Raw genomic sequence first — 23506 nt, 5'->3', positions numbered from 1 at the left:
TTTCTTATAAAAATACCTGATTGTGTTATGAAACTTGTCTCCCTTCTAAGTTACCAGTTAAAATCCTTCAGTGGATTCCCATCTTTCTGGGAGTAAAATCTCACATCCAAACTCTCTTTGTCCTTTTGGGCTGCTGTAAGATTATACTGCAGGTTGGGTGGCTCATAAACAACAGGCATTTTTTTCTCACAGTTCTGGAGGCTGCAAGTGCAAGAATAGGGTGGCAGTACGGTCAGATGAGGGCCCTCTTGAGTTCCAGACTTCTCACTGCAACCTCACACGGCAGAAGAGCTTCAGGAGCTCTGTGGGGTCTCCTGTGTAAGAGCACTAATACCGTAATCATTTCCCAAAGGCCCCACCTGCTAATACTATCACCTCCGGAAATTAAGATTGCAACGTATACATTTGGAGGGGAACACAAAGACTAGACCGTAGCACTTAGTGTACATGCAGGGACCATTCATGGTCTGGCTTCTACCACCCTCTCCATTGTCTTCTTTTCTTACACTCCAGTGAGCATTTCTTTTTTTTTTTTTTTTTGCGGTACGCGGGCCTCTCACTGTTGGGGCCTCTCCCATTGCGGAGCACAGGCTCCGGACACGCAGGCTCAGCGGCCGTGGCTCACGGGCCCAGCCACTCTGTGGCATGTGGGATCTTCCCAGACCGGGGCACGAACCCGTGTCCCCTGCATCGGCAGGTGGACTCTCAACCACTGCGCCACCAGGGAAGCCCCAGTGAGCATTTCTTATACTGATTATGAATGGAACTCCTTTCTGGACTGATCCTTAACCATTCATTTTCTGGCAAACATGAATTTATCTTCTCTTTTCCTCAAAAATTCACCCTTCTTTCGTGTTACATATCCATTTCAATTGCCTTCTACAGGAAGCCCTACTGATATCCCCCATATACTACTCTCCACAGCGTGCATTAAGGTCTTACCGTGTCCTCCTATAGCACTCTATAATAATTTTTACGGTAACTATGGATTTTCTTATTTGAGTGTCACAATACATTGACTTCTAGGTGGCACGATAATGATTTTAGTAACAGTAACACTGGTGCCTAGTTTAACCCATGGCATACTTTAGGTGTTCAATAAATGTTGGTTGAATTAGTGAATGAATGAATGAATGAATGGTCAGTTTGAAATCTTAATCATGTTACTTTTCAAAAATCTGTTAAAAAGATACCCACATTTTTCCAGACGATTAGGGACTTAGGATCTTCAACTTGATTTAATAGAGGAAATTTTTACTCATACATCATGCTTAAATACCTCAAAGTAAAACCATTAACCCAGGAATTTAAGGTTATCCAGTTGGACTTGCAAGCCAGTAATTAATATCTCCTGCCCCGACTGTATTAGATGGTTTCACTGTTCCACTCATATCTCCCCAGCACTCATCATTCCACTATATGCTGATAGACTCATGCTACCACCTGCAATTATCCACCTTAAGGCAGGCCAGAAATGTACAGGAGTTAATGTATCTGGGTGTAGCTTTCAACCAAGGACAGAGGGGACTGGAAGATAAGTACTTCAAGTTTCTCACCGGTTCTTGGGATAACTCTGAGACATGTTCTGTAGAGTTTCACAGAACTCCCCTGAACTACTGGCAGCAGTTCCCTGCAGGAGTAATTTATTCAGCAATGCACCTCTGTTGTCTTCCTTCCATGCCTCCATTCTCAATTCCCACTCCACTTGTGAGTTTTCTGGAAGCACCACCCAGATGAACAGTTTGCATTCAAATTATTGCCTCAGGTTCTGCTTCTAGGGGAATTCAATTTATAGCCTCCTAACAATCCGGTGCTCCTTACAGAGCCATCACTGGTACAAGTACCAAGGCATGGCACATTATGTATCACTCCTCCTAAATCCTAATATTTTTAAACAGATAGGAAAGAGCATGACCTTGAAGAGAAAAATCGTTTATGAGAATGGCCAATGGATAAAGGGAAGGAGAGACAGTGCCATTTGTTTTCCATTAATGATAGTGTGAAATTTATGGGCAGATGGTCTAACAGGTGTGACTATAATTTGAGGAGCCTGCTCCCTTGGTTACAGAAGACTGCTATTGTTATTATTATGGAGGCACAACCTCATGACTTTATTGCTTCGCTTGATGTAGCCTTTTCCTTTACCCTTAAATCTTTCTACATCACTGAATTGCAGCCAATAGCTTTATTTTCTCCCTATGGCTCCATCACAAAAAAAGACGCACATGTGCACACACACACACACACACACACACAGAGTTTTGTGTATGCCAGTGCTTGAAAAGACAGGCTCATGGTGCATGTATGCAATGGATATTGTACATTACAGGTCTCTGTGAAATAGTCTTCTGCAGGTTCCTATGTTTATTTTATGAATAATTAACTTTAGTAAAGTTAATTTCCTGAAGATCTTGATGAAGACTGAAGAAAGGAAGTAAATTTTAAAGAAAAAGACTTAGAAACTTGCCCTTTTTGCCCTCTCTTTGTATCTTAATGAACAAAGGATAACTGGGCCTTTTTTGAAGTCTTTGCTTGAGTTGAAGACACAAAATGCAACCTGTACTCTTATCATAATATGTACAGTTTATGAGTACACAAACTTATAAACCGTGAATTTCCCTAAAGTTATTATACCATTTAGAAGATGTTTGCTTGGACGTTTACTTAAAACCAAACAATTGAGGTCTATATGTCCAAATAATTTCCTTCTCTCTTGCTGTCTCCATTTCAGTTTCCTGAGTTTCTGGGAAGGCCTGGTTTCCCCAAAGGAACGATTTCTGGTAGAAGTCTGAAGGTCTGACCCAAGAAAAATAATCCAGTATAGCCAATGAACTGAGGACAAGAAGGTTTCCAATCAGGTAGGAACATTTAATCTCTTACATTACAATCACCTTAAGTAAGGTGTGCTGATAGCTGGATATGATTTAACTGCTTGGAAAAAGATGCATATATAACCTACCCCACAAGGAAGCTGGTCTCAATTCCCTTAGTGGTTGTGGTGTTTATCGGAGAGTGCCTTGGGGGAAGATGAATACAATAACAGTATGATGCTTTTTTTTTCATTTTTAGCTCATTGTTGCCAAGTACACATGGTGATCTTGGTGCCTGTGGTTTAATCCCAGGAGGTTAGATATGTGGAACAGCACATTAACCCTTTTTAGTGTTTTCTCCCAAGACAAATCATTTTTATAGGTTGTCTCCATGGTCTTCTAGTTCCTTATCAAAATTAAGCGTCAAGTCTTCTAAGTGAGCAATAGCCCCAGTCAGTGTGCGGAAATCAGCTTGGTTCTTACTGGGGCACATCTTCTTGGTCTTGGCACAAAGTGAGTTCACATAGGGAGTTAGAAGGAGGAGAATGGGGCATGCGAAAGGGGAGTTCTCTGTTCTCATTTACCTATGCATGTTGAACCTCCACTAACAGTTTTATTTTCATTAGCAATTTGTGCTAAAAACCTAGGGTAGGGCTTCCCTGGTGGCGCAGTGGTTGAGAGTCCGCCTGCCGATGCAGGGGACACGGGTTCGTGCCCCGGTCTGGGAAGATCCCATATGCCGTGGAGCAGCTGGGCCCGTGAGCCATGGCCGCTGAGCCTGCGTGTCCGGAGCCTGTGCTCCGCAACAGGAGAGGCCATAACTGTGAGAGGCCCGCGTACCGCAAAAAAAAAAAAAAAAAAAAAAACTTAAGGTAAAGGGAATAATGAAGCTGTCCCATTATATGGCAGGACAAAAGATAGTAGTGACATCAAAATCAGGGCCTATCCATCTCATTTGCAGCTATATACTCAGTGTTTAGCATGGCATTTGACCCCTCATCAGTATTCAATAAGAAGATGCGTGTTGAATGACTTAAGGATGAATTAATGAATGAAAAAAGTTAATATGGTAGAAAATGTGTTTTATCCTTGTATTTTCGTGTGTTGACTTCTGTATTTCAAGACCCAGCACTGTAACTGACACATAGAATATAAGCAATAAAATTTGTTGAAAGAATGAATGAGTCCCCACAATTCTAAGAATAATTTTAAGACCAACACAGACCCCATATCTGCCAAGGTCTATGACAGAAGTATCCAGAGAAGAAAGCCTGATCTCAGCTAGTGGTAGAGCTGACAGAATTTATCTAGTTTTAATAATTTACAGCTCATCCCATTACATTTAGGCATAGTACCTACATGAGCCATACAATTAAATGTTGACTGAAAAAAATGCACAACCTAAAAGTTGAGAATTGTTTTATTTAAAAAAAAAAGAATTATGTTTTATTTGGAGGACATACTGAGGACTTAAGTCAGGAGACAGCCTCTCAGATAGCTCTGAGGGACCGTTCTGAAAAGGTAAGGGAGGGCACAGGATATTTAGGGGGTTTTGCAAAAAAACCCAAAAAAACAGGTAGTTGGAACATCAACATCTAGCTCCCCCAAGGTAGACTGCAGTGTGTTACCCTTTCCTCGGCCTACCTTGGGGCACCCTGAAGGGCCTACGGGTCTGAGTGTGGCCCAGCAAGCCCAGGGGAGCCGGCGGGTCCTCAGAGTTCTTGTCCTGAAACTGGCGCTGACGCGACGGGGCCACGAATCTCTAGACGCTTACTGCCGTTAAACGAATGCAGAACTGCGACTAAGGCCTCAGGGAACCTGCTTCACGCCTGCCCTTCTGGATGGCAAATCAAGACCTTACGTCGAGGCTAGGGCCCACGTTGAGATTCCCCTTAGCTCTAGAGCAGGGCAGGAAGAGCTCCCACCCAGGACCTGGAAGCACCCTCTTTCTTTCGAGAAAACTCTTTTTCTTCTCAGAGCCATGCCTACACGGATGAGCATCCGGGCCACATCAGTGTTTTTCACGTAGCTTCAAGGCCGCATAAATGCAGCTTTCAAGGTGGGAAAACAAGGCCTGTCTCAAACGGCCGACATTTCCAGGTTGACATGGGGCAGAATCTTCAGTGGCTTGTACCAAGCCAAAAAGACCAAGCTTCTCACTGAGTCCTTCCACAATCAACTTTTCTAGGCAGCGTGTTCTTCCTGAGGTGAACTGCCTAAACGAAAGAATGCGCTAGGGCTCCTAGGGTCCTGCGAATCTTCCAAAAGCCTGCAGCGTTACAGTAGACACTGTGCTCTAGATGCACTTGGACCGCAAGCCGACTTTCTCCTTGAGGCAGGTTGACTTCAGGTATGAAGTACTGGGAGGAATTGTAAGCAAAGTGTTTTTCTCAGTATAGCTCCGACTGTGGCAACGGGGCCAGCGATGACAATGAGGCAGACTTCCATGGCCTGCTGCAGCTGCTACAGTCATCTTCCTGAGGCTGCTGGTGAGCTGAGGAAATCTAGCTCCCCCGAGGACGTGTGCAACATGCTGCCGTTCACTCGGCGCACACACGGGTGCTCCGAAGTGTCTCCGTGTCTGAATGTCGCTCCTCAACTGAGGAGAGCCTGGGGGTACTCAGGGCCCTGGCACGGAAACGGGTGCTTTCACGAGGAGTCTAGGAGTCCTGAAAATCTTACTACAGTTCGACTAAAGCAGAACGGCGACTACTGCCTAATGGAAACTGCTGCACGCCTTTCATTCAGCATGCAGTTCAGGGCCTTATTTCGGGGCTGCTGCTCAGTTGAATTTCCCTTTAGCTATAGAGCAGGGAGGATGAGCTCCCAACCAGGAACAGGAAGCACTGTGTTTCTTTCTTTAAAACTCTTTTTTTTCTCAGAGCCATGCCTGCAGGGACTAGAAACACGGCAACAACAGTGTTTTTCAGTTTCTTTCTGGCCGCAAGAATGGAACTTTCAAAATGGGAAAACCAGGCTTTTCGCTATAGACGCCATGTCTAGATTGACACACAGCCTAAATACGTGTGTTTTCTAACAAGTAAAAGAGACACAAGCTACCCACTGTGCCCTAAACTGAATCAACTTTTTAAAGCAGGGTGTTCTGCGGCTAGCGAACTGCCTCAATGAAGGGATGCCTTCGGTCGGCCGAGGGGCCTGTGTATCTTCCAATATCCGGCAGTGTTACACGAAGAACTGTTGTTTAGTTGAAGTTGCAGTGCAAGCTGAATTTCCCCTTGAGGTATGGTGACTTCATGTATGAGGTCCGAGGAAGAATTGCCTTCCTCCCCTTTGAAGTCCCAAACCACTACACCCAACATCTTTGTCTTTAGTTGAAAGTGGTATTTAAGGTGAGGATTTCAGCCATTTGGGAGATTTACTGAGTTCTCCTGGGTCTCTTCCATGTATACATATTATTAAATTTTGTTTGATTTTCTCCTGTTCATCTTAATCTGTCTCATATCAATTTAATTCCTAGACTAACCAGAAAAACCTAGAAGGGTACAGGAAACTTTCTTCCTGCCCAACAGGCATTATAGTGCAGGGCACATTGCCTGCCTTTGAAAGCATCTGAACTTATACACATTGAGAACCCTCTCCTTTCCATGCCCCTTTACCATAGGCATAAAGATTTCTGTGCACATCGAGGCTGAGCAGAACTCCTGAGTCCATCATTGTTTCTCAAGGCAGTCATGAAGACTGTCAGAGAGGAAGAACTTTTCCTCTGCCCTTCTGTAGGCAAAGGGAGTAGGGGGTCCCCAAAGAAAAAGAATCAAATATAACTTTTTGACATAAGAGAAGCCATTTTAAGCCTAAATCATTTGTGATCTCAGCCTGGTCATGATGCTTGCTCTTGAACAGGTCTCAGTAATTAATGATCTTGTGAAATAAAATTGTCCCTTACCATCTGGTTCTATAAGAATGAAGTCACTAGCCACTGTAGTCTCTGACTTTGACAAAAAGTAATCACTTGATCTAAAAGAGAACTGGAAATTTTTCTTTGAGCCAAATTTGAGGATTATAACCTGGGAAGAGCATCTCAGAAAACTCTGAAAACTGTTCTGCCCATTAGAAATCCAGGGAGGTGTATAAGTTTTTTTTTGAGACAGAGGGCTGTACATCAAATGACATTTTATTGAACGTTTACATAATTCAGATCTAAGTGCCATCCTGCTGGTCATGTAACCCCTTACAAGGTCAAGAAGAAATGTTATCTCTTAAGGAGGGAGTTGTCTTGTTGATGTTAGGAGAATGTTGCTCTTTATGGTTGAGCAAGTGTTCCTGCCTATGGGGGAGTTTTGGTCAATGTATAATGCAGATGCACAATGCACAGTGTGGGGAGAGAGGAGACCAAAGGGCAGAGAAGAATTTATGTTTAAATTTCTCTTGTCTTGCCATAAAATATAAATTTTGTTTCACAACCTTCAACACACCCTGAATGGAATTCAGGACAGAGATCAGGAATGAGGCAGTCTATGCTCTGGGAAAACCCGGCAGAACAGGCCTTCAGATAGTTAGATATTTTCAGAAGATTTTTTTTTTTTTTTTGTGGTACGAGGGCCTCTCACTGTTGTGGCCCCTCCCATTGCGGAGCACAGGCTCCGGACGCGCAGGCCCAGCGGCCATGGCTCACGGGCCCAGCTGCTCCACAGCATGTGGGATCTTCCCAGACCGGGGCACGAACCCGTGTCCCCTGCATCGGCAGGCAGACTCTCAACCACTGCGCCACCAGGGAAGCCCCACAGAGAGGATTTTGATCAAATGGGCTTTTCAATGTTCCTCCTGTTCTACCACACCTAGTATTATACTACATTTATCTCTAGTGATAGCTTCTTCCTGGGACAGGCCTCCTGTCTTAAATTATTTTAGGGAATAAGGGGGAAGTTCAAAGGCTCTTCCTGTGTCTTTTGGGCCTTGATTGTTTTCAGCTCAAAATAATCCACATGCCATAGTGGCACATCTTGTGGTGGCCTGCACTTAGACCCATTGGCTCCCACGTGCAAATGAGAACCATGCAATGACTCAGGGAGAGCCCTGAGCACATTATTCAGATAGACACCAACATGATGCAATTTTTCTTCGGTGTGTTCAGTGAGAGAAAGCAATACAATAGGCACTGCCCTTTTACTTTGGGGGAGGTTGAAAGTCCCTTCTTGGAAAGGAAAAATAAGTCCTTTTAGAGCATTTAGAAAACCTAAAACCTGTGACTCAATTTTTTTAAGTGCAGAGTTAATTTTACCCAAATGTGTTTTCTTAAAAATTGCAACCAGTCAAGATCAGTATCTTCAAGGGGTGCACCAGTTGTGATATTTGCTGACTTTACACTGTTCTGAAATTGAGGATACCTTCCCTCTACTCAGTTAATGTTTATTTTTATTAAGTTTTAAAACTGTTTTAAGTAGGAGATCTTTTACTGGAGCCTGCGGTTTGATAATGTTAACCACTGTGACACTGCTCTGTTACCTCACATCAACCAATCAAAGAATGGTGCAGGAGCTGATCACATACCCTGTGATTCCCCTCTCTCACCTGGTATTTAAAAATGCTTTCATGAAACCCATCAGGAAAGGGAGTTCAGGGGTTTTGAGCACTAGCTGACCTGAACTCCCTGCCTGGCACCTGCAGTAAATGCTGCACTTTCCTTTGCCATAACCTGGTGTCAGTAGATTTGCTTTACTGCACATGGGAGAGCAGACCCACGTTTTCTTCATCAGCATATTTATATATATATTATTATATATTGTAGGCAATGGAGATATTTTACTTCTTTCCTATTGTGCTGTTTTATTTTCTAACTGAGTTAACCATGAAAGTCAATTTTTGTTGATAGGAAAGAAAAGGTACAAATTAATTAGCTATAGTTAAAAATTTAAACCTTTCAAAATGCTTGTTATTTATAATGAGATTTATATAACGAGAATTAGGAAATAATTCTGTATTTAAATGGTTAGATTGTGATTGTGGAACATGAAATTGGTAGTCCACAGGACATATACTAAATTTTCACGCTTAGTGATACTATACTTGTACTGCCCATGTCAAGCTAAAATGTTGTTTTTCAACAATCTTTAGCAAACATATCTTAGTTTTATTATTCAGAGGGAATATAGGAGCTCAATTTGTTATAGGGAACTTGAGCATTCCATCAACAGGAATTTGAAGAATACACTAAGAATATCTTCTACATTACATTGGAGTAGTGAATTACTGATAATTATTTAGGGAATTCTTTTGAAAAATATAGTCATCAGGGGCCGATAATTGAATTCTATTGAAATATAGAGATAGATATTAATAAGAATGGAAAATCATATTTTCATTTTATATTGCCCATATCTTCATTTTATTTGTAGTTTTTGAAAGTTTGCAAGAGAAAGATATCAGAATTTATACTTCATTCAGCAGAATCCCTTGGACCAAATGATCACACACTCAGAATACATAAGTGGAGACATTACTGACTGTGGCCCAGGAGACAAGGACAAGACCTAGAAAAGACACAGTAAATAATGGAGGGAAAAAAAGATTGGAATAGACAGGCATTTCTCTTAATGAAAAATGTTAACAGTAGAATCCTTGAGGGAGAATCTTTGAAAACATTGGATTTCTATAACAATAAAAAATTGAGTCCCAAAGTACAATGAGAAATAACAATAATGAATAAATAGGATAAAGAAATTATATGTTAACTGGCATACATTCCAGGAGATTATCAGACTCCTGCAGAAACCAGGGCGTTCTGGCCTTTAATTCCCCTTGGGCAGAACTGCAGCGCCCCTGTCCCCAGCCTTCAGCCATCAACTCCAGGACTACACAGGCAGAGTCCTGGCCCTCAAGTCAGGCTGCCTCACTGACTTGAATGCCCATGGAAAAGGGAACTTTGATCCTGACCTGAGACACAGCCCTCAGATGTTTGTAAGCTGGAAAGTCTGCGTCAGACTTCCTCCTTGCATCTCTCTAGGGTGAACTAGGGAAAACAAGACATCACAAAACCCTTTCCCACAGAAGAAGTCTGGGAAAAAACACATGACGATGTTGGCCTTGGTGCCAGGTGAGGCTGATATAACTAGAGCACACCTTCTCCTGGGTTTGGTACCAGAATCCAGGGCCCTGGTGGGAGGACCTGGGCTCTGCCCTGGGTTGCATGGACACAGACAAGCAAGTATGATCTCAGCAACCTTCAAGGACCCAGATGTAAGAAAGAGGCAATGAAGACACGATGGCTGCTTCAGGGTGGCTTGGTGTCAGCCTAGAACAGCTGGACTTCATAAGGAGTAACACACTGTGGAGGGAAATAATAAAGAATTTATAATAGGAACAGAAAACAGTTTTATTTGAGCCAAGCTGAGGGCTATAATCTAGGAGGCAGCCCCTCAAAAGGCTCTAAGGAACTTCTCCACTGAAGCATGGTAGTCTTATACTTTATCAGAGCAAAGAACATACATCAAACATGACAGGGGTCTATTCCTTAAAGATTTAAAAAGAGACAGATTGAGGACATATCTAGTGAGACAGTAGGATCCTGGTACCTGGGAAAGGAAGCTCGTCTTCGAGAGGGTGTTAACATGGACATCGTAAGAAGGGAGTCATTTCCCCTTATTTTTGAATCAGACATTTCTTTTCCTTAATGGTTAAAGCAGATGTGCTGTGTGTGTTTGACAGGCTCTTTCAGTTCACACAAAGTTTAGACTGAACCATGTATAAGCCTAAATGACTTCCCCATACCTCACTACGTGAAAAATTTCTCCCTCAACACTCTAATTTGGGGCTTGACTAATCTTGGCGATAAACCAGACACATAATACCCTCAGCTCTCTAGGCCTCTCCACCTGCAGATCCTGCTGTCTCCTCCCTCCAGGGCCCAGCACCACAAGAGGCTGTCAGGTGAGGGGTTTGGGACTCAGAGAATTGACTCCCGAAAGTGTTTCTGTTTTCCAAGATAAATAACAATACAGTTTGGATTCTAAAAATCATCCAAATAAGTGAAAAAAAAATGCTAGACCAACAGTGAATCACAGCGTTTTTCATAAGATAAATGAATGTTATATAACGAAAGAGTAAATAGAGCCCAGAGGCTTTAATATGTAGAATTAAAATGGAGTTCAGTAGTGTTTAAAACACATCCAAAGGTCATATTTATGAGCTGCAAGTCCAACTGTATTCCACAAGAATTTAGGCAAATGCATGAAAGATGAGTTATGAGTAAAGCACTATCCCCAAACTGTGGGTGTGGGGAAACTCATCCTAGCACTTTGTGCAGAACTAATACATTGCAACCATATCTGGTTTCAAAATTGATATTTTCTGCAACTAAAAAGGCAGAAATAAGCTAAATAAGCTACCTATCCCCCTCTGTCCTTCAGTTATTAATTAAGACTCCTATTTCTTCCTCTCTTATCTATTTTTTAAATTCCAATTTCAAATGCCAAAATATTCAGCTATTATATATGTTATTGTTCTCTTAATTTAGTCTCTACACAGCCTGAAATTTCTTTTTAATTTCCCTATTATATAATTAGTGTTATATTCATCAATTATGTGATATTTCCAGCAGGTCCTGAGCTTTTATGCTCCAAATGTATGCCCTTCCATACTTTAATGCACATAAATATACTTTATACTTTTACATCAATTTAAAAAGTAATCTGTTGAGTGCAAATTCTGTCTTCAGCATTTTGTTGGGGTCAGCAGTGGGGAGAGAAAATGTAGAAGAAGGAAAAGACATGGCTTATTGTTCTCAAAAGAAGTTACAGAGAAACCTCTGACTTCCTTATCAAAAGGAGGCCCATTTCTTTTTCAATGTCTTTTCTATTGACTTCAAGTCTATCGGGCTTTAAAATTATTTGTGTGTGTGTGCTCATATTCTGACTGTCTCTCCCAGCAGATTGTGAGTTTTGTGAAAGTGAAGCAGGAGATAGATGGGCCCCAGGGTAAGCAGCAGGAGTTCATTCCCTCTAGACAGAAACTCCAAAATATCAATAACAGGACAATCGAGAAAGGAGGCTGTGCCCTGCCCAGATAAGAGATAAAAGACTAGATATTCCTCATTCTCAAGTCAAGGAGACCTTCCCAGCTACACATGTGCAGAAGGGTTCCTTGGAGGTCAAAAAGGGAGAGGGCACCACCCCATAGTAAGTGATGTCAACTACCCATAGGCTTCTTCGCTAGAATCCATCTTGGCTAAGAGATGCACATGAACATGGGAGGACCCTGAGGTATACCAAATATGAACTCAGAACCAGGCAAAGCAAGATGATTGGTCAAAGGAAACCTGGAAGAAATTCCCCATAAAAATGATTCAAACTACCATGCGAGCGCAACTCTCTCTCTGAGCCCGCCCATGTGTCTATCCACATGTATTCTTTGTCCTCCTAATAAACACTTTACTTGTTTCACTACTTTCCATCTCTGTGGAAATTCATTTCTACACAGCAGACAGGCCAGGACCTTGTCACTGGCCACTAGTTCCTAGTGGTCTAGTGGCTAGGATTTAGTGCTTTCACTGCCCCGGCCTGACTTCAATCTCTGGTCAGGAACCAAAATCCTGCTTCAAGCAGCTGCAGGCTGAGGCCACCTGAGATGAAAACAGGGGCAATGTTTGTCTTGTTTTAGGTCATGTCTTGTTAAAAAACAAAATTCAACTGAGTCAATTTGAAAATCTGATTGGCCTTATTTGATGCTTTATGAATTGGGCAGCATCCCATCTAGTAAATAGAAGGGCACTTTGAGAAGTTATACAGAATGGAAGGTTTTTATAGAAAGGAGGGTGGGCGAGAAAGTCATTAGCAAAAGAAAAAAGGTTATTTGGGACCAGTACTATCTTCTCTTTGGAGGGAAGGGAAGCCTTGAGTTTTATCATGCAGATTGCCTCTTCTTCTTGGGTTGGGGGAGATGGAGAGGGCCCCTGTGACAGATTACCACATTGGTGCTGACCAGAAAATTCCAGATTTCAGAATTAAGATAACATTTCTGGTGAAGGTCGAAATTGCAAGTAGGTTAAGTATTAAATATATGCGTGGTGTCGTGGGCTTTAGCACAAATGAAACCATTTTGTGTCAGTGGTTTTCCTCCTTAATAGTCCCTAATGTAGAACTAGCAGAAGCACAACAAAGATTTGTGGAAAAGTAAATGAGTGCCTAACTCAATTGATCAACTGGTGTAAAGAATGTGGCATAAGAATAAAAAGATCTAGAGAGCAGATGAAAGAAGCTTTTGTGTATATTTTTAAAAGGAATGTCTTCTGTGTTTTCAAATTACTGCAAACCTAATCAGCAATGTTGATGTGACTATTAAAAATGATGCTTTTTGAAAGGTTAGGGAAAGGAAAAACAAGAAAAAAATAAGGGTGTTTGGCATTCTGGATGTTGGCTAAATGGCAATTTAATCACTAAGAACATATTTTATTCTATTGTCATGATATATATGTAATATATGTAAACATTTATTTATATGTCATACATAATATATATTTCTTTTTAATCACCCCTATTGGGGTACAATTTACATACAACTAATAGTACTCATGTTAAGTGTATAGCACAGTTAGATGAATTTTGACAAATATATACAGTTGTGTAATCACTACCACAGTCATGCTACAGAAAATTTCCATTACCCAGAAAGTTTCCTTAGGCTCCTTTGTGGTCAATCCTCACCTTCCTACAAAAGTGATATGATGATTTGCTTCCAGTGACTGTAGTTTTCCCATTCTCAAATTTACATAAATAGAATCTAACAGTATGTATTTGGTTCCTGTTTTCTTTCACTCAGCATGTTTTGAGATTCATCCATGTTATGTATATTAATATTTCATTGCCCTTTACTGCGGATGTGAATTACTCATTCACTTGATGATGAACATTTGAGCTGTTTACAGTTTGCAGCCTTAACCTTTATGAAACCACTGGGATTTCCATTAGAATTCTTTAATTTCTTACCCAATTCAACAGTATGATTTGAAAGTTATCAGAAACCTGCACTTGTCAGAAAGTCTTTAGTATGAATCTTCCTGAAGATGAAGCATTTTTGCAAAAGCATCTATGAATGATAAAAAGATTTAAAAAGACACAGTTAAAGATCTGGTTAAAATGCAATTGACAAAAAAAAATTTGTTTACTGCTGTAACATACAAATTTGACATATTCAAATTTTAGAAATTTTATTTAATTTCATATAACTTATAAGAATATCTATATTAATGATATTTAGTATAATCTAAGTGTATAACCTAAGAAGGTTGGAGATACATTTATCTCTAATCAATTGACAGTGCCTCCTATAACATACCAAATAATCCTAATTAGTTTAATATCTCTCTTTGAGATGACTTAGGGGTCCTCTGAAACATCCCAAAGCTATCTAGAGGTCAAACTAACTTTAATTAGGATTCTATCCTTGAGAAGTTTATCCAAAATGTTAAAAAGTTTCAAAACACTTGGTCAAATAGGATTACAGATCACTGTGAAACAATGCTTATCCATTTAACCAAAGTGACAATGAAAGATGTTAAAAGCAAATACAGAAAGTTATAACAGATTATTTAAAAGGTAAAGAAAATTTACAATCTGTAATCAAAAGCAAATCAGTACTCCAAGAAAACTTTTTTCTCTTAACAGAGAGAGAAAAAAATTTCAAGTTTTTGTACCACTTTACTTTTAATCTTAAAATTCATTTACTCAATTAAATTCATTCTAATCTTAGTGAGTCCTGACAACACATAGAATTTCTTTCTAAAGATTACTTTTTCCCCAGAAATCTACAACTTTCTATATTCATATTAACTTGCCCTTTATTTTATTTCCTATTTAGAAATAACCAGCATTAAGACAAAATTACTTCCTTTTTCTTTAACAAAATAAATTTCTATTCTTCATACCTTCTTTTAATGAAAACACACATCCTAATACCCTGTATACTAAAATGTTCTCTTTATTTCTAGTAGCTTTAATTACATATTTAATTAGAATTCTCAAGTCTTAAAAACCTAAATTCCTAGTGAAAATTAAGAAGTAAGCAATTATGAGCTGTTCTTTACATTAGCATTCTGTAGATGGGCAAATTTATAAATAAATGCTATTTATAATTTCTAAAAATATGTGCTTTCTTATGGAAAATGTCTCAGTGTGACAGCAAACATATTTATTAATAGTCTTAAATATCTTTACTTCCTCTGTAAAAGGAAGCCAATGTTTAGTAATTAATATTTCAGTATATTATTTTATTTGGAAATGACCTCGATATTCAATGAATTCTCGTCATTTAGCTTAATTTAGTTAAACTCTAAAATTTCAAGTTACTAAAACTTCCAGAAAAGCTATTTTTAAGTAGACATTCCTAAAACATAATTATTCCCAGAGTTCACCTAAAAACTCTTGTCTCATTTACCTCTGTTTTATTCACTTGTTCTCAAAAATTATGTTTAGATTACCCAAGAAAACTTTATGAGACATTAGACCAAGTCAGCCATTATCCCACATTTAATATTGAATATTTTTCAGATCACATGAATCTGAAATTCATTCAAGTTAGTTTCTTTTATATTTCTGAGAATTTCTATAAGTGCTTAATTTCCTTTAAGTCAATTAAATAGAGCTCATTTACAAACTAACTTTGATAATACCATCCAAAGGAAAAGAGACATATTTGTAATGTACACATGGACATACATACATCCAGACAAACAGAGATCTCACAGTTTTCCTGCCTGAGTTTAAAAAGGACTCTTCTCCCCTTTCTTCCCCCCTCAGTCTCAGGAATTGGCGATGGTATAGACAAGAGTGAGTGAGAGTACATTAGAGCCCAGGGTAGAACATTTACATTTCAAAGGCACAGGGAGAAAAATGTAAGTTCCTCCTAGTAAGATTCGTTTCCTTCTGGTCAGAATAGTGAAGAGATACTTTTAACAAGCCAGCTTTTTCATATGCAAAAACAAGTTTTAGAATGTCAAAAAGTGCCCCATCTGGGTCATTATTCTCCAGAGCCTAAAGAATACTGTGACCACATGATTTTAGAAAAATATCACCTTCTCCTTTTCATGGGTATGAGCCCATGAAACGAAGAGCTAAGAATTTCCCAATTCTGCAAAATACACTGTAGGGAGTATAAGATGAAACAGAGCTCTGATTACCCATTCTCAGTTGCTTATGGCTGGTAATCTTAAAATCTCAAACAAACAAACAAATGTAGTCTCTCAGTGTTGCAAACTCCTCAGCCCAAAAGGGAAAATCCCAAAAATGTTTAGCCACTGACAGACCCAAATGGCTAAGAGAATGAATACCCTGGTATTATCACACACAAGTTCCACTACTTACTAGAGAAATCTCAACCAGCAAAGCATGTGTCTTTTTCCCTTTACCACAGAAATGAAAAGTGCCATGGGCCAATGATGCCTGGTCAGTGGCAAGTGTTCAGGGCCATCTCTGAGACAAAGGTGCTCAAGCAGCTGCTGAGTAGTATCCATGAGCTGCCACTGGTCAGGGGCCAGTGTGCTATGGTTGAGATGCCCACTAGGGATGGTGGCCCCTTCATGGTTGCCAAAATTATTGCCAAACCAAACACAGATTCACTCACCCAATACAGAGCAAAGCCAATCTACTGATACCAGTTGTGGTGAAGGGTTTTATTTGCAGGATGCCAAGCAAGGATAACAAGCAGCTAATGCTCAAAAGACCCAAACTCCCTGAAGACTTTTGGGCAAGTGTTTCTAAAGGCAACATTAGGAGTGAGGGTCTCAGGGTGAATTATCAGTTCATGGACATTCTTTTGATTAGTTGGTGGAGAGGTGACAGGGTGATGTTTTGGGAACCTTAACCATCAGCCTTCTTGTTCCAACCAGTCTGGGACCTACATGATCAGCATGTAGTCAAATCCTCCATCAGGTGGAGAGCCTTAGTGTCTACAAAAAACGCTCAAGTGTCGTGGTCCAAACGTGGGTTGGAAAAGAATTTCCAGACACAAGGCAGAATGTAAAGAAGATAGAATTTATTAGAGGAAAGGGTCTCTGCCAGAACAGCAGGCTGACTTCCTAGTAGTCTGGGGGAGTCGACCCCAAACATGTGCTATTGATCAGTTTTTATAGCCAGAAAACAAAGGAATGGTCCAAGGGGAAAATTTCGTTTACTAATTGGTGGAGGCACATATACTTTCCTTCTGTAGGGTGGCAGTGGGACAGGGAAGATGCCTTTTCTTATTTGGGACAGGTCTCATGGCCCAGCTGGGCTCAGGAATTTCATAACCATCACAACATGGTGGGGAGGGCAATTAAGGGTCTGATAAGGGGTGTAACGCTGACACTTTTTCAGAGAGGGTTGTCCTTTGTCCTTGAAGCACCATTGTCCTTGGAGCACCACATCAAGGATATGTGTCAGACTGTTATCTATATCCCTTGAGGAGAAAGGGATATAAATAACACTGTTTTTCAATCTATTGTTACTTTTCTTGCTTGACTGCTTTTCCTTTGTTTCTGAGTTTTGTCAGTTCTATAATCATTAACTGCTCTTTGGAAATCAAGGGAGGCCTAGGAGACTAAAGCTTTTTTCTACAAACAAGAAGCAGGGAACACTGGGAAGGCCCCACAGGATTCTACTCAGTTTCACAATCATGAATAAAGTTGTTTCTATGAACGTTCATGTACAAATTTTGTGTGGACATATTTTTCTCATTTAAATTCCTAGGGGGTGAAATTAGGGGGTTGTATTAATGCTAAACTGTTTTCGAAAATAGTACATTATTTCACGTTTTCTTCAGGAACGTATGGGACTTCTGGTTGTTCTCCATCCTTACTAACATTTGATGCTATCAATCTTTTTAATTTTAGTCATTCTAGTAGATGTGAAGTTATTTGCATTGTGGTTTTAATTTTTCTTTGATGACTAATAATGCTGAACATTTAAAAAAGTTGCTTATTTACCATTCATGTATCTTCTTTGGTTAAGTGTCTTATTAAATTTTTTGCCCAATTTAAATTGAATTGTTTGTCTACTAAGTAGTGTTTTAGTAAAAGCTGGAGAAGAAGCAAGTTTGGCTGGATTACAGAAAACAAGGGGGAGAGTGGTAGGAATGAGGCCAAGAGAGACATGGGAGAAGGGGAGAACAGATCAAAAAGGACTTTGAGGCCTTGGTGCGAACTTTGGATTTATTGTAATTAAATTGAATTCACTGGATGATTTTGAGTATAGAGTGGCACAATCAGGCTTAAATTTTAAGGGACCACTTTGGCAGCTCTGTGAACAGGCCAGAGGAATGGGAGTAAACACAGGATAGACTAGGAGGTTATTGCAGCAGTCAGAAAGAGAGAAACTGGTTAGTTGCAGTTCTGAATGACCTTTCCCCTCACTCTTGTTCCTGACATTCCAAACTGTATAATTTCAGATGTGGAAGACTGAGAAATTTCCTGGATTTTCTCAACAGAATATTGACTTACTCAAGGCCTTTAAGTGGAACACACTCTACTGAGGGTTGAGAGAAAGCTGACAATAGTGGCTTGCTTAGCTTAACTCAGTGGTTATGGTTGTTAGTTGTGGTTGCAATATTATGGTTGTGTGACTCTTTGGTTAGTATTCACTTTCTCCATCTTGGAATATAAGTTTGATGAGGATGGAAAAATTATCTCTTTTTTTAACTCACCACTGTAGCCTCAGTTTGAGCACAGTGCCTGCCAATTAGCATTTAGTCAATGGGTTTTTTTGTAGGGGAGTGAATGTGTGTATGTGTGAGGGAGAGAGAGAAGAGGGGCAGAAACAGAGAGGGGAAGAGACAGACATAGGGACAGGGGAACAAGTCCATATTGCAAAAGAACAGGACAATATTTTCTGTGAGTAGAATGCTCAGAGCCTGTGTACTGTGTTCTTTTCTACTTTCTCAGGTTAGATTTATCACTTCATAAATTTTCTTTATCTTATCCAAAATGAATCTACATTTTTTTTTCTTATAAGTATAAAGAAAAAGATTTTTTGGGGGGAAATTTTTAATGTCTCACTACAATTCAAGTACCATAGATGTCTCTTTCTATTATTTGTATATCCTGAAAATATACCAGCATTATTGTCTAACACAAAGGAAGCACTAAATAAAACTTTTTCTTTGAAACATTGGTACTATAAATTGTAAGAGACAGGAGCTATGTTTTCACAGCTCTGTTTCTTGAGCACCCAGCCCAATGGTATTGTGGAGATGGAATAACAATCACCATGAGCACAGGTCACTGCTGACATAGGGACTTGCTTTCTCTCTAAACCATTTGACTTTGTTGGTGCCCAGGGCAGGATGCTCCAAAGTATGCCTCAGTGGAATATTACTTTGAATTAAAGTTACTGAAGAAATGACTGATGCAAGAGAGACACACTGACCTTCCTATCTGTCTCCATGAAAGCAGGAAATTAATATCTCATGTGAATGGTGCCCTCCCTGTACCAGGAGGTAGAAAGACATCATTAGCACCAGAGATAGGGAATGCAGGGTCAAGAAGACTGTATAAACCTTGTTACTTCTTTAACTCAAGAAGGTTGGCAGGGACATTTCTTCCTCCTCAACAGCTGACAAGACAACCAGAAGGCTGGCTAAACCCTGCTTCCCACCACAAGACTGCTGCAGCTGAGAGATCCTAGGACACATGACAAAGGCCAGCAGAAGGTAAAATTTCTTATCTCCTCAACTTCCCAGGCCTTTAAGGTCTGGTGGGAGGGAAAGTGCTTAAGAGTCTCCTTTTCTCTATCTCTAAATTTAGATTAGCAGAAGAAAATACTTATGGAGCAAGATCCTTGTGACATAGAAAATCTGGTATTTGGAAATGAGTAATCTCATCTCAGTTTTTCTTAATCCTTTCCTCCCAGAGACAGTCACTGTTTTTCTTTGTCTCTGTCTCCTGAGTCATGTTTCATAAGAAGAAAGAACCATAGGGCAGAAGACAGGCATAGGCCCTATAAGCCTGCTGTTTGAGACAGCCTCACAGACTGGTGAGTTAACAGTTCTCTCCAGTCCAGTGCCTATTAAGACAAACTTTGCTGTCAGTCCTCTGTATAAAAACTGGATGAGATTTTTCCTTCTGTATTTTTCTATGTCCTGAGAGTTTGGCTTTTTGTCCAGTGAGAATATTATCTCTGGTCTCCACCATCTGGATGGTGTATTTACTGGGGTGCATCTGGTAACCCATTGAATTGACTGGGGTTCTGAGACACAAAGTCATAAACAGCACACTCTAGTCTTGTTGTGCCAGCTGTCAGAGGAGTTTGTCCTAAGGGGACCCAGTCCATAAGGGGCCTTTGTTGTTTCAACCTTCATTGCCTTGTTAGTGTTGGAAAAGTCCCATTCCAGTAGCATATGCCTGATGTCACAGATTAGTAGGTTTGGGATCAGAGGTGCCTCAAATTCCCAGGAGAGACCAGGGACACAGTTTGCATTATACCACCCTTACTGCCTGTGCAATGAAGGCCTTTGCTTTCTTAGATTATCCTTGGAAATGAATTTTCACATTATAGGGGCTATATCATCTGTGCCCTCTCCATCTGAAAGTCTGCTTATTTTATCCATGGTAAGGATTTATTCTAAGCCTGAAAAGTTACCTCTGGGTCGTTCCATAAAAAGGCTTACTGATTTGAGTCACTATTTGAAATTAATGTAAGGTCTTACTCCTCAATGGCCAGATGATGGATCCTTTAAATTTGCTGTATTTAAATGATTGCCTTTTTGAGAGCTCTCATCATAAACAGCTGTCATATTGATATTTATGGAAGGATCAAATTGAAAGGAAAAATAATGTATAACAGCTAGCCTTAGGGAATCGTTATTAAGATGAAATAACAGAAATTAGACTTAAAGATCCAACATGAATTCCTCTTTTTAAGAAAAATTTTAAAAATTGCCCCATCTCCTCAGCAATTCCTTAGGCCCTCCTACAAATAATTAGGAAAAGATCAGTTGGAAGCCAATATTCAAGAGCTAATAGAAACAATTATCTTTGTCTTCCAAATCTCTACAAAACCAGAAATGCAACTTAGGAACGAGTCAAGGCCCATTTATCTTCACCAACCCTGAAACCTCTTCCTCTCAAATTCTTGTAGATATTATAAAAGTTGAGGATAATTGGAACAAAATTGTCCTGTACTTAAGAAGAAAAAGTATTTTAAATAATAATTACCCTGAGACTTATGATAATAGAAAAATACACTCCAAAACTCATAGAAGAAAATTTACATTTTTTTCCTCTGTCGCTTAAAGTTATAAATCTTACCATGTCTTTGAAATGTAAACACAGCCACATTGCTTGAGACTGAGCCCAGATTAGCTCAATTGTTAGAACCTGAAACTAAAATTTAAAGAAAAAAAGAAAGAGGTTTTTTTTTTAAACAAAAACCCTCTCTTGCTCAAACTCTAAATGACAGTCTCCTTAAAATTGTTTATCAAGGGCAAGTACACTTAAAGGGCAAGAAGACTTAAAAGTCTTCTCCATAAATAATAAAAGACTGTAGCTATCTGAGTGAGTAAACTTAATTTATTCCAACAAGCAATATAAAAATTCTCAAAAATATAACAAAAACAAATACAAATATTTTTCAAATTCACATGATCTAGGATAATTTTTGGTAAGTAAAATCTAGTTCAGGTTTAGGTTTAATTAATATAGACATATCTTAAGAGTTATCAGCATTAAGTATAATAGCTTTATTCTATGTAGTTTTACTAAAAGTCAAATAAGCTCATGTTATCTCTTTTACAAAATTTCTCAGAAAAAAGTAATAATAATAATAATTTAAGATGATGGCTAACACTATTTTAACATCTTATGAAATTGTCATGAGTAATCTGAGTGATTGTTAAGAACAAATTAATTAAATAGACATAAGATAAGAATTCTTTTAGGTAAACTTTTTTTAGCAATAATTGTTTTTGCTATGTCAACTTAAATAGTTTTCTAAATGTCTTTGATAAATTGTACCCTTAGAGTTTTGCTAAGTTAAATTAAATGAATTGAATGTCTAGATCATTTCCAACTAAGACAAAATACTGAAATATTAATTGCTGAACGAGTCTAAGTTTACCTACTTTTGACCTCTTATTACACACTAAATATGTTTGGTTCTATTAGTAAACATGTCTTGTGCTTCATTAAAAGCTTGTACTATGAAGTAGAATATGTTTCTAGAAATTATGAAATGTATTTATAAGTTTGCCAAGCCACAAAATACTTACACAGTTAATAATTTTAACTTTATCTTTACAAAAAAATTAAAGCTTCAAAGGATTAAGAATTGTAAATAATATATGTGGTTCAAGCTGCTAGGAATTATAAGGAAATTAGAATGTGTTTTGGGGTAAGAAAAAGTGTAAGGTATGGAGATGTTTTTGTTAATGTAAAAACTTTGTTAAGTGATTTTTGTCCTAAAGCCGGTTACTTCTAAATGGGAAAGAGAACAAGGGACAAACCAAAATGGACATAGAAAGTTGTAAGAGGTTTGTTAAAAAGGAATCTTTAGAAAGGAATTTTATGTGTAGTCAGGTCTAAGATTGGAATGAATTTAATAAAGTGATTGATTGAGTTTTAATATCCAATGTAAGCTGGTAGAAAATTAAAATTTGTTTTTTCTCTCTTTTTGCAAAATTTTCTTAATTATTAGTCTGCTCTTAATGAGAAATTGTAAACAAAGACTTTTTTTTTACATTTAATGTAATCTGTCTAGCAAAACAAATATTGTTCATTTTGTCTTTATGAGTCTTTGATAATTTTGAAGAAAAACTGAGTGCTTTCAATATTAAAAGAGCTAAGTCTTTGTACAACTATTTAACTATCTGTATTTACATGTGAATCTTTGTCACTTTGATTAAATTGATAACTAAATATTAATTCACAGTGACATATGATCGTATTTGACAAAGTGTTTTAAAACATTTTTATTTTTGAAAAAGTAGATTTTCCCCCAAACCAAATTCTAAATGAAATCTTATTGACCTGGAAATAACGTTCAGGTTTTCCAGAGGCCCCCTGGAACACCTTAAAAGATTTGTTTTGGGCTTCCCTGGTGGCGCAGTGGTTGAGAGTCCGCCTGCCGATGCAGGGGACACGGGTTCGTGCCCCTGTCCCGGAGGATCCCACATGCCGCGTAGCGGCTGGGCCCGCGAGCCATGGCCGCGGAGCCTGTGTGTCCGGAGCCTGTGCTCCGCAACGGGAGAGGCCACAGCAGTGAGAGGCCCGTGTACAGCAAAAAAAAAAAAAAAAAAAAAAAAAAAAAGATTTGTTTTATCTTATTAGAAAAGAGAGCTATGAAACTCATTAGGCTTATTTGGTATGTTACTTACATGGGAAGCATTGCTAAATAAATGATCATAAACTCTAGGTTATATCATAAGGGTGAATGTTATTAATATAAATGTTCTAGAAAGTATATGAAATTCCTAAAATTGGATATGTCCTAGTATAATGTTATCAGTCATAATTCTAGTTATTATCTTAAATGTTTTGTGTCACAGATAAATTTTCTTGTCAATTCCATTAGAATGAATCAAATTTTTAGTAATGGATATTTGTCTTTTATTACTTAGACGATGGTTTCACTCAGATGCTTTTACAAAAGCTTCCTGAAAATGTGTTTCATGTTCAGAGAAATTCTTGGAAAAGGATCTAACAAGTATTCTAGAGCACAAGTTTCTGATGAATTTCAAATCATTACACTGAACTGAGTAAGAATTTACAAAACCCTAACGGA

The 23506-nt window shown here is 38.9% G+C and overlaps 1 long non-coding RNA gene across 1 annotated transcript in view; it reads left to right on the top strand.

The window, feature by feature from the left end:
- The first annotated feature begins 17786 nt into the window (after positions 1–17786).
- Positions 17787–23506, top strand: part of LOC308611331 — a 30757-nt gene continuing 25037 nt past the window's right edge. Inside the window, exon 1 of the long non-coding RNA XR_014014847.1 lies at positions 17787–19439. This is a non-coding gene — a long non-coding RNA (uncharacterized lncRNA). The remainder of the gene's footprint in view (positions 19440–23506) is intronic.

This window comes from Mesoplodon bidens (genome assembly GCF_964165515.1).
Source record: "Mesoplodon bidens genome assembly, contig: HAP1_SCAFFOLD_486, whole genome shotgun sequence".
Classification (NCBI taxonomy): Eukaryota; Metazoa; Chordata; class Mammalia; order Artiodactyla; family Ziphiidae; genus Mesoplodon; species Mesoplodon bidens.
This window is presented reverse-complemented; position numbering and strand designations above follow the sequence as displayed.